Genomic DNA, 15,019 nt, shown 5'->3' with positions numbered 1-15,019 from the left:
AACTTTATTGTATCATAACAATAACATTTTGTTCATGAAACTTACCTGTCAGATATATATAGTACTGAATCCCACCATTGGAGGTGGGAAGGGACAGAATAGAAGGATTTAGGAAACACCTCAAGTGCAGATGATTGACATCTGATTCCTTACCTGTTAGCATAGCTGACTTCTTGATTACTGTCACCGAAGTCTGCTTTTGCTTTACTAGAGTTACCAACAAGGTAGTGACCTGTGTAGTTGTGCGCTCTAGATGATCTGTCAACGGGGGCGTGACCACAATGTGACTAGACCATATTGACCATACTGTGAGGGCAACGAAGCTAAACCACCACTGACCTAACCTATCGAAGTTAGTCCCATAACTTCTAGGCTAACGAAATGGGAAAGCGCCTCAAGCGACCACCTTCAAAGTTTAAAAGCAGCACCTATCCCTTTTTTTTCTATAGGATAGGATTCGTGCTGCTTCCTGCCTCCAATAATATTTCTACGGATATGTTATGTCCTAGCGACTCGCAGATCTCATATGTCGTCTTCACATCCCGTCGGGAGTGTGAAGCGAACACAGAGTTTGCTTCGCTCAAACGTGGCACTCAGGATATTACTGAGTGTCATGCTCTGTTGAAATGCTTCCGAGGCCGCGCCCTTCACCTCGTGAGCATTTACTTTAAAAGGTTTCAAATCTTTGTTCAAACATGACGAATGAGCCTCTTAGAAAGACTCCTTAAAAATAACGCCAGGGCGTTCTTCGACATGGGCAAGTCTGGTCTTTTTACGGAACACTGCAGATTGTCCGAATGACCTTGACTTTCTTTAGTTTTATCAAGATAAAACTTGAGAGCCCCGACAGGGCACAGGACTCTCTGTGGCTCTTGCCCAATAATTTGTGCCATCCCCTTGATCTCCAGGCCTCTGGGTCCAAGGGTTAGACGGGTTTTCGTTCTTAGCAAGAACGGAAGGCTTAGAGGACACCGAATTATGTCCTTTAAAGCCAAAACCTCTGATGATGGCTAAAACCTCACTAACCCTCAATGCCGTAGCTAGAGTGGTTAGAAAATTAGCCTTTCTGGTCACGTGTATTAAGTTTACAGAAAGGAGAGGTTCGAAATGCTTTGACATCAAGAACTTCAGACTATCGTCTAAGCTCCATCAAGATTTCCGCAGACCTCAAAGATCGTGAAGGGCTTTGTTGTTTGACAGATCCGAATCTCTGAGCCAAGAGGCCGTCAACAACATATTTCCGTATTCTACAATCGTTGGGACTGTTAGCTTATCCCATAATTCAGACGGAAAGGGAAGACGGTAAAGTAATTCACAGAGGTGGAGGTGTAGGAGCAGTCATTCTTCCTGCACTATCTCCAGAATCGGCCCACTCCGATTGGTACACTGCAAAATATGCAGCACTGCTTTGCTTTGGCAATGAGACTTGTAATTAATCTTGAAGATCCTCTCGCTTCTCGACAGTCTGAACAAGCATCCAGACTCAGAGCGGAGAGGTTTTAGGTACCTCTCCGAAGTGAGGCTGTTAGAGTAGACCGATTCTCTCGGGAAGGGTCCTTGGAAAATGCCCTCTGAAGGACGTGACCTCTGTGAATCCAGCCTCTCGAAGGCCAACATGGGCGCTCAGCGTCTTTCTCGCTCCCTCTGACGCCAGCGATTATCTTATCAGCTTTCCTAAGCTTTTGAATAGGGGAAAAGAGACTAACCCAACTATCCCCATTCCATACTATATGATTGCGTCTATTGCTACCGCTCTCGGATCGAGAATAAGGGAGCAACGTAGAGGAAGCTTCTTCGTCTCAATATTGCGAAGAAATCTACGAAAGGACGTCTCCAACGTCTCCACAACTCTCGACATACTTCTAAGCGAGGATTACTCAGACGTCAGTAGTTGCTGCCGCCGATCGAGAAGATTCCGCACGGACGTGCAATAGTGTAACGAACCTCTTGAGGATCGTTACGTTCCGTGCCTATGTCGATAACCATCTCTCTCTTCTTGGGATATGAGAGAGCTGCGAAATTATCAGATGATTTGGACCAATCGACCAAAAACTCACTCTTCGAGGAACTGGAGAGCCAACCAATTGCTTCCAATTCTCTTAGATTATGTGCCAGGACCTCTGTACCTCTGTCCGGATGCCTGGCACCCTCAAATCGGTATCACCTGAGGTGATCGTTTCAAACCCATTGAGAGATGTTTAGAATTATTTCTAGATCTTTGATGTTATTTCAGTCCTCCTGCAGGAAAAACTGTAGAGGTCTGAATTGCAGTCTATTCAGGGAAACAAGCTTCTCCAGCGAGGAAATGGTCCCCAGCAGACTCATCCATTCCCTCACTAAGCATGCTTCCTTCCCTAATAAGGCTGCGCTTTGCATAAGCAGGAGAGCATTATTATAGTGCTATGCCGCGGTAAACTCGTACAGAATTCTGTTACAGTGCGGTAAGCAGCGCTGAACAGGTCTAAGAGATATCTCTGTTGAAAATTTCTTAGCAATAGGAAGTCGTGTTTATTCATGATTACTAGAAATCCCCTCAACCCGAGGCGAAAGTCATGATTGTAGGGTAGAGAGTATGGTTCGTCAATCAATCCCGCGGGAGAGAGAGACGTAACCGACAGAGCTTAACAGCGAGCTACCTGATTACTGAGTTGGTGACACTGTGACAGTCACAGGCAGGCAGGCAGCAGCTTATGTTCACCTTCTCGCAGTCTTATTGCCGAAGTTGCCATCTCTTCTAATTCATCTAATGGAATAGATTTTACATTATTTGAACAGAAACCTCAAGTTGGCATATTTAAGCGAAACAAAATTCGCTAAATACAGAAGCTGATTTTGTGTTGTCGTAACATTAACGCTTAATTAACCTAACCAAATGTTAAATCGGAAACTCCTGGAAAGTTGCCTGGAGTACCGATTAAATATACTGGCGTCATCCACAATGACAGCAAACCTCTCGTCTCGCACTATTCTGCCTGAGTTACCTGCTACTCTCTTCTACGAAGGAATAGGTTTGTTACTATTATCGATAAGGAAATTCTCAAGCAGGCATATTTAAGCGAAACTATTCGCTAGATGCCGACGCTGAGTTAGTGTTGTTGTAACAATACCTTTAGCGTTGTCCTTACAGCGGAAACTCCTGGAAGTTTGCAGGAAGGACCGATTAAATACATTACAATAACCGTCTTTTCGGTTGCCATCTGTAGAGGTAACCATGATATGCGTATATGACTTGAACCCTACATTAGTAATATGACGCAAAGATAAAATACGTAAGTATTGTAGTCACTTGAACATAAAATTCTCTCTAATGAATGAGAGCTCTCTCGAATTTTGTTAATGAGAGCTTATCCGCTTTAAGCGATAAAATGTTATGAAGATCTTTGTCAATGAGAACTAACCCATTTACATGACAAAGTAATCCAGGAATTCGAGCATATAGTTTTCCCGATTCCCGCAGAAATCGAGGAAGGGGCAAGATTCCTAATCAGAGACTGGGCTTACGACAGGAAGGACCTTAATGTTCCCCTTCGGCAGCGCAATCCCGAAAGCAGACGAGGCGTTTTATGACACCGAAATCTGCTTACAGTTTTCCTGGAATTCATCAAGTGATGGATTCTATTGCAACGCTCCCTTCGTAGAAAGCGAAGTAGACATCTTGACGAGACCAAACTCCTTCCTCTACTTCGACGACGCCCTTCTTGAAGAGCGTTTTTCTTGCAGGAATCCTGGCCGAACGTCTTGATGCGTAGGACGCCTATCGTTCTGAAGAACGTCCTGGCCAGTGCTCTACCGAGCGTCATGACGTGTAAGATGCCGAGCGTCTTCAAAGCGTCCTCGCTAGCGTCCTGGCGTGCGTCCTCGCTAGCGTCCTGGCGAGCGTCCAGATGTGTAAGACATCGAGCGTCTTCCAAAAGCTTATCAATGTTTATGACGTCGAGCGTCTTCCAGAGCGTCCTGATGAGCGTCTCTTCGTGTAGGAACGTCGAGCATCGGCAAAAAGCTTCCTCCACGTTCTCAATGCGTAGACGTTGAGCATCTTCAAGAGACGTCCTCGGCGAGAGTCTTACCGAGCGTATTGGGTGCCTAGAACACCAGGGCATCTCTCAGAGAGGATCTTGTCGAGCGCCCTGATGACATGAAAGGCCATAAGACTTGACCATACCGTAGACTTAAAAGTGAATTCTCTACTACATTCATCTTCTCACTAAGCATGTACTCTAATAAGCCATGCTTTCGTAAGCATGAGAACATTATATAATATATAGTGGTTCTGCTGCGTTAGATTCCTTTAATAATGTTACCTACGGTCAATCAGCATTGAAAGGCTGGAATATCTTTCTTATTGAACGTATCTTAGCAAAAGGCAGACAATATTTTATTGTGTTTGCTTAACTAACCCCTCAATCCGAGGCGCTAAGACCGCGATTGTAGGGGAGAGATACGGTTAGTCATTCCATCCCGCAGGACCGACCTCTCATGACTGAGCAATAGATGGTTACTGCGTTGGTCTAAGCGATAGCAGCCCCCTCGTTAGCTGTCTGGCCTTACTCTTCCAGAGTTGCCAGCTACTCCATTCAATAAAGGAATCTTATAAAATTATTATCGAACTTCAGGAAGTTCTTATTAATGTATATTTAAGCGAAAACAAGACTTCGATAAATCTAGAAGCTAATTAGGTATTGTCATAACAATCCCTTTAAGCGTAGTCCTTCCTAGGAAAGTCCTGTAAGGATACTGGTAATAGAGTTGCACAGCAAAGAAGTAACTACGGTATGTGCTTATGATTTGACCGTATCGTATTATCATACAGCAGATCTCTACTACCTTCTTTCCCTGCCGAGGCAGATAGAGAAAGGAAAAACTTTTACTATCTTCGTTCTTTTCGTTAATAGAACGATAGAAAGAGAATATATTTCCTTAAGTAAGGAGTTAATCCAGGAACTCTTTAAATCTTCGTAATTTCCTCATAAATCGCGGAAGAGACAGAATTCCTGTTCATCTCTAGGGGTGGGTTTACGGAAGGAAGTAGATATTTCCTATCCGCCATCATACCCAAACGTCGATAAGATTCTTATTAGAAACCCAAAGGTTTCTCCCGTACGTCTTGGTAAAAACTTCGACATGACTGTTGCTTATCAAATACGGAGGCGTCCCGAAAAAGCGTCCTCAAAAGCGTCCTGCCTTCAAGGGGAGCGCGCGCTCATGAAGCGTGCTAGGTCATAAGCCGATGTACGGTGATCGTCGTCCGGACGAGTATTTATGGACGTTCGCAACTCCTGACAAAGACGGCGGCCGCTTGTGCACATCTTGCGTCTCTGTCACGCTCATCGACACTTCCAGAACGCACTCAAAGGACGCCTTAGGGTACGCCTTCTTCCTTTTCACAGTAAGTGAGATAAGGCGATCTGGGCGCTTAACAGCGTTCTTCCTATTTCCTTCTTCTTTCTCCCATGTGTTGGAAAGTCGTCAAATTATTAAGGCGGCGATTACAATCGCACGACAATAGAGAGAGGACGTGAAGCGTCCTCCTCAATAAGCTTCTATTTAAAGGGCGCGAGTCCTTCCGAGAGCTCCAACCCCTGTACGGGGAGGACGCCTCAGAGGACGAGAAGCAATCCTTCAGGATTCGTGCACGTGCACGATCTTTGGCAGCCTGAGAAGCGTCTTCAGGTCTTGCCGAAGGGACGCCAGATCGGTGGGGGTTCCTCGTAACCCTCCTTCGGCTTTCGACATGCCCTCTCCCTGTTCTGGGAGTCCGACAGAGGTCTAGACCTAGAGGCATTATAAGGCCGATCTGACGCCCCCTCCACAACACTAGGGGCAAAATCAACATCACTACACTCACAACACTGATTGGAGAGCGAGCACTTTTTCAAGCTTACTTGATGTAATCCACCATAATAGAAAGGGCATTACGTCTCACAGAACTTCCTCTAGGCCCGTAAGCCATACCACAGGGTTAGGCAAAATAAAGTCTACTGGAGGTTAGTAGGTTCATTATCCTAACTTCTGTTACTGTGGAGGAAGACCTCCTGATTCTATCACGCTCTAATTTGCGTACATACGAATCATACGTCTCTTTCGGAATTCAGTCAACATTACCAATCTAAATTACATTGATCTTTCAACAAAGAAAACATGTAAACATCATGTATACTAAGCGATGTCTACCGAAGGTTTCGGTAGCCTCCCCTTACCGTTGCAGACAACAAAGTCTGAAACTAGGCTAACTAGATTCAGACATCATATGCAATGAAAAAATTTTTTAATAATTTATGATAGCGTATGCCGTAGCCACAAATCCAAGTCAATCATTAAAAAAAAAAATAAGTAGGATACTTAAGCGGCTAATGAAGTTTCAAAATCCTAGGCGGAGGTAGTGGAAACAGGTGTTTTCACTACCGCGACAGAGAAAAATCTGAATAGAAAATGGGAATGATTCCTGATATCCGCCTCCCAGCGGTGGAATGGGTACTAACCACCTGGCCGCCCACTGCGTGTGCCGGGAGTTTTGAAAATTCTGTCGGACGTCGGAGAATACAGCTATATATATATCTGACAGGTAAGTTTCATGAACAAATTTTTTTTTATATTAATGAAATAACAACCCACTTATAATGATAACGTCCATTTTATTTGAAGTATTTGATTTCCTTTAATTTATTTACCATCTGCTACTGATCTCTTTGTGGTTTTCTGGCTTCATATAAGTACAGGGCTACCCCACTTGTTTTGCCGGGATAAGTTCTAGAACTCACCACAGAAATGCACACCCCTCTCAAAAATCACTATAACTGCTTATAACTGCCAAATGCCATGTACCCTTAAACGAAAATGCTCATAACTGACTATTTTAACATCTCACTGCCAAATTTAATACAAAAAAAGCAAATTAGTGAACATTTTAGAAATACAGCCCATAGAAAAATTCCCAAATTGGTGAAAGTTCCAATGGAAACGTGAAAAATTTGTTTCACAAAAATCTGTGACAAAGTGAAGCGCATAAAATTGGGATAGCACCTTAAAAAGCTGCTCTCCTTGGAGGCTTATGCCACATGAATGTGGACTCTGATACTGTATAAAAATCATGTGATATCAGCAAATCAAATCTTACACAAATGTCTAAAATTACACAAAAATACTAACAAAAGCACAAGTCATTTTAACAATTGGACAGGCTGAAAATGGCTTCAGCTGTTAAAATATCAAAACAAAAATAACCAAAAAGTCTTTTAAAAATGTTTTCATTTGATTTTCATGTTATAAACACACACCAAGTAAGGATATTGACCTAATATAATACATTGTTAGGAGTTGAACCCTCAAAAAATGCTGTTAATACATATCACGTTCTTGAACAAGATATGAAAATTGGAGCAATAAAAAGTTAAAGAAGTTGGACAGCTAAGCAGGAAGAGACTAAGAAGAATCACAGAAAAGGGATTTTGACGAAGGAAAAATCTATTTCTGGGTGATTGGCTCGTGTCGCCCTATGAAAGTATCCTTAATATCATTCTTTCTAGGTAAAATTAGCCTGAAAATTACCAGAGAAAAACAAAATTAAGAAAATGTCAGTAAAACTGACTCGCTCACTCTTAAAAAGAAGTGTCGGTATGAAATAGGGCGAGTGTGGAACACTACCACGAGACAAACACCAATTAGAACTTCCCTATCATAAATCCCCCCAAGAGAGAGCTGATACCAACGGGCGATGCAGCCTCTACTACTACTACTAGAGGACGCCACGGACAGCAGCGCCCCTAGCGGTCATCCTTAATTAAAACATAAATACATCTTGTCCTGCAAGGGGGGGAAAACAAACCCCATAAAAAGGGATGGGTTTCATAGGGCGACACGAGCCAATCACCCAGAAATAGATTTTTTCCTTCGTCAAAATCCTTTTCTGGGCTCAGCTCGTGTCGGCCTATGAAAGAGTACCAGAGAAACAGACAAGATGAGGAGATAATGAAAAACAGTATAAAATGATGGATATAATATAAGTAAATCAAATACAGCATACAAATTAAGCACTTAAACTAACTTATTACAAAATAAATAACAGAATGTTAGTAAACTTAAAGTACTTAAATGGTAGATAATTAAAAATTACAGATATGCATGTAAAAATAAGGAAAATTTTGGGATTTACTTAATTAGAAATATATAATTACAAATATATACATACATGGTCCTACCCTAGCATAAAAAATAAGGATAGGTACACTCAAATCCATCATTAATACAATTAATTCAAATATATACAAACACATTGTGACTGAAGCTCATCACAAACTCAATTGGTGAATATACAAACATATTGTGTCCTACCCTAGCATAAAAATAAGGGTAGGAACACTGAAGTACATATCAGTACAAGGGTGGTTGTCCCTAGCAAAAAAATAAGGGACAATCCACTATATGATACAACGGCTAAGGCTATGATGTCGAGTAGCCTGACGATAGGTTTGAGGCATGTTGGTTGAAGTAGGGTAGAAAGAGACCTGGATCAATACTACAACTACTAAACAGTATCAGGGAAACTATGTTTCCCGCTGCTACTGCTGAAAACTTTAAAGATTCCAAGGACTTTAAATAATGCCGTTTAAAGACTGTCGGGTATTTCCATCCAGTATACTTCTTAGATCCTCAAGTTCATATGTTGGAAATAATTAATTGAGGTGGCTACTCCCCTGATATCATGTGCTTTTGGGAATGACTCAGGGTTGGCTTGTTTAATGAAGTAAAGGATTGCTGTCTAATGCCTTTAAACTGATAAAGTACCACCTTTTTCTCTCATAAAGAGAGCACCTGAGGATCTAGAAGAAGTACGAGAAAGAAAGGCTCTAAGAGTTGATACTGGGCAGAGAGAAGGATCCTGTGGAAGTGGGATAACCTTCCAAGGGGCCCACCTTGCAAGAGGATCTTCATTTTTGGACTAAAAAGCTACGATCCGGGGCAAGTAGAACTTCTCCTGATGGGAGGAACTCCACATGACCCGCATCCCTGGATAGAGCCGACAGTTCTGAATTCTAGCTCCTGAGGCTAAGCTTAGTAAGAATAATGTCTTCCTCAGGAGCATAATGAACGTACAAGATGAGTTGTCAGTATCTGAACGCTAGTTTGAGGACATCATTTAAGAACCATGAAACTGTAGTAGGCCTCTGAGAAGGTCTAAGTCTAGCACAGGCTTTAGGGATAGATGTGAAAAAATAAGATTCAGTCAAATCTATCTGAAAACCTACTTGAAAGATTTTCTTCAAAGCCGATTTGTGAGTGGTAATCGTGCTAGCTGCTAAACCTTTTTCAAACAAGGATCTGAAAAGGATAGAGCCAAATTAACTGTCATGGTTGTGGTTGTTTTCGATTCTCTCAGGAAGATGCTAATTTTTTAACAGCTGAGTCATATTGTCTAATGGTGACTCTCTCTTATCTGATTCTAGGAAGAGAATGTTCTGTGGATCATGTCAGCATCTTTATTAGCCGCAAACTTCATGAAGTCCATAAAGTTAGGGTCTGGAGAGTTCTTGAGGAAGCGAACACAGTCCTCATTTGTACTGATTGTGACAGTTTGGGATTGGGTATCCGTTGAGGTCGGAGACCCAATTCCAAAAGAAGAGGATACCAGTTGCTCTTGGGCCAATCGGTGCAATCAGAGCTACTATCCCTTTGAAGGACCTTAGTTTTGTCCAGGACCTTCAAGAGCAGATTCACTGGAGGAAAAACATAAATTCTCCTCCACTGATTCCAATCCAACGACAGGGCGTCCGTGGCATAAGCCAGAGGGTCCAGGTTGGGGGCCACATAGCAAGGGAGCTTGTGGTTCGCTTGTGAGGCGAAGAGATCCACTTGGAGACCTGGGACTCTCCGGCTTACCCACTGGAATGACCCGACGTCCAGAGACCACTCTGATTCCAGAGGAACTGACCGGGACAGGGCGTCTGCTATCACATTTCTTACTCCTGCCAGGTGAGTGGCAGACAGATGCCATTTGTGTTTGTTTGCTAATGCAAAGATGGCTATCATGACATGGTTCACATGCTTGGATTTGGACCCTCCTCTGTTGATGCAGTGAACTATACTGCACTGTCCAAAACTAGCCTTAGATGAGACTTCTTCGGGGGAAGCAGTCTCTTCAGAGTAAGAAATACTGCCATTGCTTCCAACCACGTTTATGTGGAGCTGGCGAAATTGAACTGACCAAGTCCCCTGAACCTGTTTGAACTGAGAGTATCCCCCCCACCCCCCACCCGGACAGGGAAGCATCCGTGTGAATGGTTAACACTGGGAGGGGATATTGAAGGGGTACCTTCTTGGCTAAGTTCTTTACTTTTGACCAAGGCCGTAGTTGGTTGCGGAGGATCTGAGGAATAACTGACAACTTGTCTCGATATTTGGAGTTTGCTCTTGACCGCCAAATTCGATTATATCTTTCAGCCTTGCTTTCAGAAGGATATCTGTTACCGAAGCAAACTGAAGAGACTAGGATTCTCTCCTGGTTTCTTCTTGATGTCTGTTTGCATTTGAGGAATTGCCTGACAGATTTTGCTATTTCCTTCCGTTTGGCCACTGGAATTGATAGATTGTGGGAAGACAAATCCCATTGGATTCCTAGCCACTGAAAATGAGATTCCGGGGTAAGTCTGGATTTCGTTTTGTTTATCTGGAACCCCAGATGTTCCAGAAAGTGAACTACCTTTTTTGGTAGCTTCGAGACATTCCTCGACTGTGGTGCCCAGATAACCAATCGTCGAGGTATGCCGCTACCATGATTCCCTGAGCTCTCAATTGTTGTACAACCACTTCTGCTATCTTTGTGAATACCCTGGGGGCTACATTCAGACCGAAGGGCATCACTTTGAATGAGAATGTCTGATTTCCTAGCCTGAATCCTAGGAATGGGCGGAAGTGCCTGGCTATAGGGATATGATAGTATGCGTCTGTAAGATCGATGGAGCATGTGACGGCTCCACGCGGAAGTAGGGTCCTTACTTGCGAGGAGGGTAAGCATCTTGAACTTGTCGCAGCGAATGAAAGAGTTTAGCTTTGACAAGTCTAAGATTACCCTTCTTTTTTGTTGAGCCTTTCTTTGGCACGCTGAATAAGCGCCCTTGAAATTTTAGATGTTTGACTCTCGCAATAGCTCCTTTCTGAAGGAGTTCTTCCGCGTAATCATCAATTCCTTTGACGGTACCTGATGAAAGTGATTTGATTGGAGGAGGATCCTTGATCCAACTCCAGCCTAATCCTTTGGACACTATGCTCTGTGCCAATTGCTGAACCCCCACCTGTGGCGGAAGAGGAAAGCCTCCTCCTACCTGGGGAGCCTCATTGCTGATGGGCGGGTTGGCCACCACCTCCCTCCTCTGAACTGCTTACTCCTTGTGCCCCTTCCTGCGCCACGATGACGAAAGTAACCTCTCGCCCTACCCCTCGGTTGAGAGTAGCCTTGAGCCTCATAAGCAGGGTTTAAAGGCAGGCGAGATAGCGTAGGAAGTAGAAGGTTGCGATTGCTGGGGCACCAGGAGGAAAGGCTGGGTCTGTTTAGATGTGGCAGGTTGTCCCTGTTGGGTAACTGGGACTGCCTGCACAAACTGTCTGCTGATGCTGAAGTTTTTTATATGGCTGGAACCTCTTACCAGCCTTCTTTGGTTTCTTGCCAGCAGTGGGAACGGATTCCTGTTTCCTCTTAGAGGAAATACCCCACCTAGCTCTAAGGCTCTGGTTGAGTCTAGCAGCTTCGTGGTGGACTTCGTTCACTGCGGACTCTGGGAGATGCTCTCCCCACATGCTCGCAGCCAAGAGTCTATTAGGCTCGTGCCTGATAGTGCACTCTTGAAGGACATGCTTCCGGCAGTTCCTCCTGGCTTGGAAGAAGTCAAAAGCGTCTGACAGAACCGTCTGAAACTGTGATTTCGCCAGAATCTTGAACAGCGGTTCGTTAGCGTATGAAAGTGCAGCCATTTCCGTAACGATAAGAGAGTTAAGGGACCTGCCAAACCTAGTTCGCGCATCGAACTCTGCCTGGATTAGGGAATCCGGCAGCCTAGGTAATTTCTCTACCGAACTGGTCCATGGCGCAGTCCGGCTTGAGTTTACCCAGCGTGAATGTAGCTGGCAGGTTTTCCATAAACTCAAATCCAAAGGCGGGGAAGAGTGGAGAAGTAGACTCCGACATCCCTCAACTGTGGAATGGGCTCATCCTTGAGGACTGCCTGAAGAGCCTTCTCCACCAATTTTCGTGGCGAACGGAAGAGAGACCTCCTCTTCCGTCGCGAAATAGTGAAGGGACTCTTGTAGGCCTGGAGTCTAGTGTTAGTACACTCCCCAGTCCTCAAGGCAGTGAACCCATTCTCGTTGGGCGTGATCTCTACTGTAGAGAAACTGACTCCTTCGAGATCTTGTCCTCTCTCGTAAGAGCTGTTGGCGTCAGCCTAGCATACCCGATGAAAGGCTGCGACAGACCCGGAGGATAGAACTCGAAGTCCTCAATCCTTCGAGTACCAAACTCCGGATCGAAATCATCCCGTCCTTAAAAGGAGCGTAGGCCGCTACTCTCCATGGATTCTCCATAGAGAAAGCTGGCAAGGAGTCGTAAGGCGGAAGTTGGAGAATCCCCGTGCTAGATGCAGGGGAGACTGGGGGAGGAGCCTGAGATAGCCCAGCTACTCGATCCTCATTCTCTCTCATCCTATTAGAGAGGTCCTGGATAGTCTGTCCAGTTTGAGACAGACTGTTCGATAATTGCGCGAACATCTGCTCAAAACGTGTTCCCCATGCCGAAATTTGGGAACCTACCATCACCCCTACCTGTTCCATCATTCCTGGTGAGACAGAATAGGGAACGCAGGAGCTGGTGCTTGCCACCCCTGCCGGCATAGCGGAGAGGGGGCAGCGGAGGCGGGAGAAGGCAGCGACTCGGTGGTAGCGCGAGCCTTCTCCTTCGAAGCCTTGCTTCTGGAGCTCTTCGACTGGGAAGAGCTCGGCTTAGCCTTCACCGCATCGGCGTATGAGTCGACGACTTCCTGGCCGAAGAAGACGAAGACGACTTCCTAGAAGTCGTCTTAGACAAGGTCTTCGGTTTCTCTCTTTCCCTTCTCCTTAGGAGGTACAGAGAGAGCGGGAGGGCGGCTAGGGATCTCGGATCCCGGAAAGCCTTGGAAAGAGGCGGAAGAAGAAGGGACAGGAGAAGATCCAGGAGCGCCCAAGGAAAGACCTTGGGCGCCCGACAAACCTACCTCAACCAACAAATCCTCACTAACTACCGCCATCGGCTCGAGGTTCAGGTCCAGGGCAGCGACGTCCGGAACTGACTCCTGGGAGGCTACGACCCCAAACGATTGCTGGAGTTCTTGCTGGATGAGGCTATCACTGGGGCGGCGGACAAGGGGTCGACGTAGCCCGTCGACTTGCCCGCAGGGAAGATCTGGATGGCCAACTTCTTATCTAATATGTAGGGCTGGCCCTTGCGGCGTTTTTTCCCAAAGCCGCCCACCCACGCTTTCAGGGTGGCGAGGGCGACTTCCCTCACACCGCTAGCCTGAAAGAAAGGCGGGATTAGCTACCAATTGCGGACAGGGTTAACAAACTTACGAACTAGAAGTTGTTAGTAAAATCATAAGTAACATTATAATGGACATACCCCATCCCCCAGCTGAGCGACCAGGTCGTAGCATATAGCGCAGGCTTCGGGGTGCCAGACGATGTCTCATTGTACGACGTGGCACACGGGGCGTGAGACCTGCACTCGTCATGTCCACAGGGGTCATATAGCGTCGCATTACAGCCGGGACCTGGCAGTTGGTAGCCTGTAAGTGAAAAAGTACATGAGTACAGAGTAAACACTTACAGCCTAACATATGCTCCCGCTGGTGCCGGCGCGATAAAGTTAGATAAAACCAGAGCCCCGCTAAAATACGTGTGGTAACCAGGTTGGAAGATAGGCTATGGCTCCGCCAATGGCGGAGGCACAAGAATCAACCAACTAGGAGTGGTGGTAATGGAAACCACGACGGACAATGGCGGGGATGGTTGATAAAATGAATATAATAACACACAATTCATTGTAAAATATCTTATAATAGGGTATATATCCTTAAAATAACAAAATTAAAACAACATTAAAACAACTTCTCTCCACTCGTCTACTAGAAGAGCGCGTAGGTAAGGGTAAGCTCCCTTCCGGTTAGCGGGGGAGAGATATAAGGATATAGTAGGCAAGCAATCGACCATACATAGCGCCCACCCTGCCGCAATAGCGGAGCCAATATCCTATAACCAAAGGGGCCCCGGCTGCGACGGAAGGCTCCTTTCGTATCGTAAGGGAGGTGGCTGAGCAATGGGGTGGGGGGGGGGGGGGGGGGGTCCCGGCGAAACACGGCGGGAGCGAGGAAAGGGGGGAGGGATGGCCTACTCCTCCCCGCCTCACCAACTACCCGTATGGAGACCCGGTACCTCATAGTGGTCGCCCTATACCCCCTGCTGGCGGAACCCCCCGGTCACCTCCGAGAGTGTGGAAGAAGGCGATGAGGTTGTTATGACAACAAGGGGTCCCCCCGAGCTCCTCCCTACATCAGAGAGGGAGGAAAGGGGCAGGGTAAGGTGCTATAGGACACGTGACCGCAAGTGGCCTAGGCCGCGATCAACACAACCGTGGTAGGCCACGTGAACCAAGCTGTACCAACATGTGGAACAAGCACCTAGGCTAGCCTAACACCCTAAATAATAACATACATCGAAAAGGGGGAGAGACACTTTTAGTAAAAGAGAAAGAAGCCCAGGAGGAGGCAGACTGTTCCGAAAAGAAACAGGAAGGCCTACTCGGAGCCAGCGATAGGCCGATGTAGAGCAAGAGCCGGGATGCTGGGCCGAGATAATAATAATAGCCCTAAATACCCAAGCTAAGAGAATGGTAGGAGGGCTGAACTAGCTAAAACTCGATGTAAACAATGAATGTGAAAAAGTAAGCCCATAAGCATAAGAAGTCCCAGTATGGAGGACCGGGAATCTTACTAGGCGGCAT

General features: G+C 45.6%; 1 pseudogene; it reads right to left on the bottom strand.

Annotated features, from left to right (window-relative positions):
- LOC135199543 (uncharacterized) overlaps positions 1-15,019 on the bottom strand; it is an 86,222-nt pseudogene that overhangs the window by 29,592 nt on the left and 41,611 nt on the right.

This window comes from Macrobrachium nipponense, chromosome 25 (assembly GCF_015104395.2).
Source record: "Macrobrachium nipponense isolate FS-2020 chromosome 25, ASM1510439v2, whole genome shotgun sequence".
NCBI classification, from domain to species: Eukaryota; Metazoa; Arthropoda; class Malacostraca; order Decapoda; family Palaemonidae; genus Macrobrachium; species Macrobrachium nipponense.
Note: the sequence above shows the minus strand (reverse complement) of the source record. Positions and strands in the feature narration are given on the sequence as shown.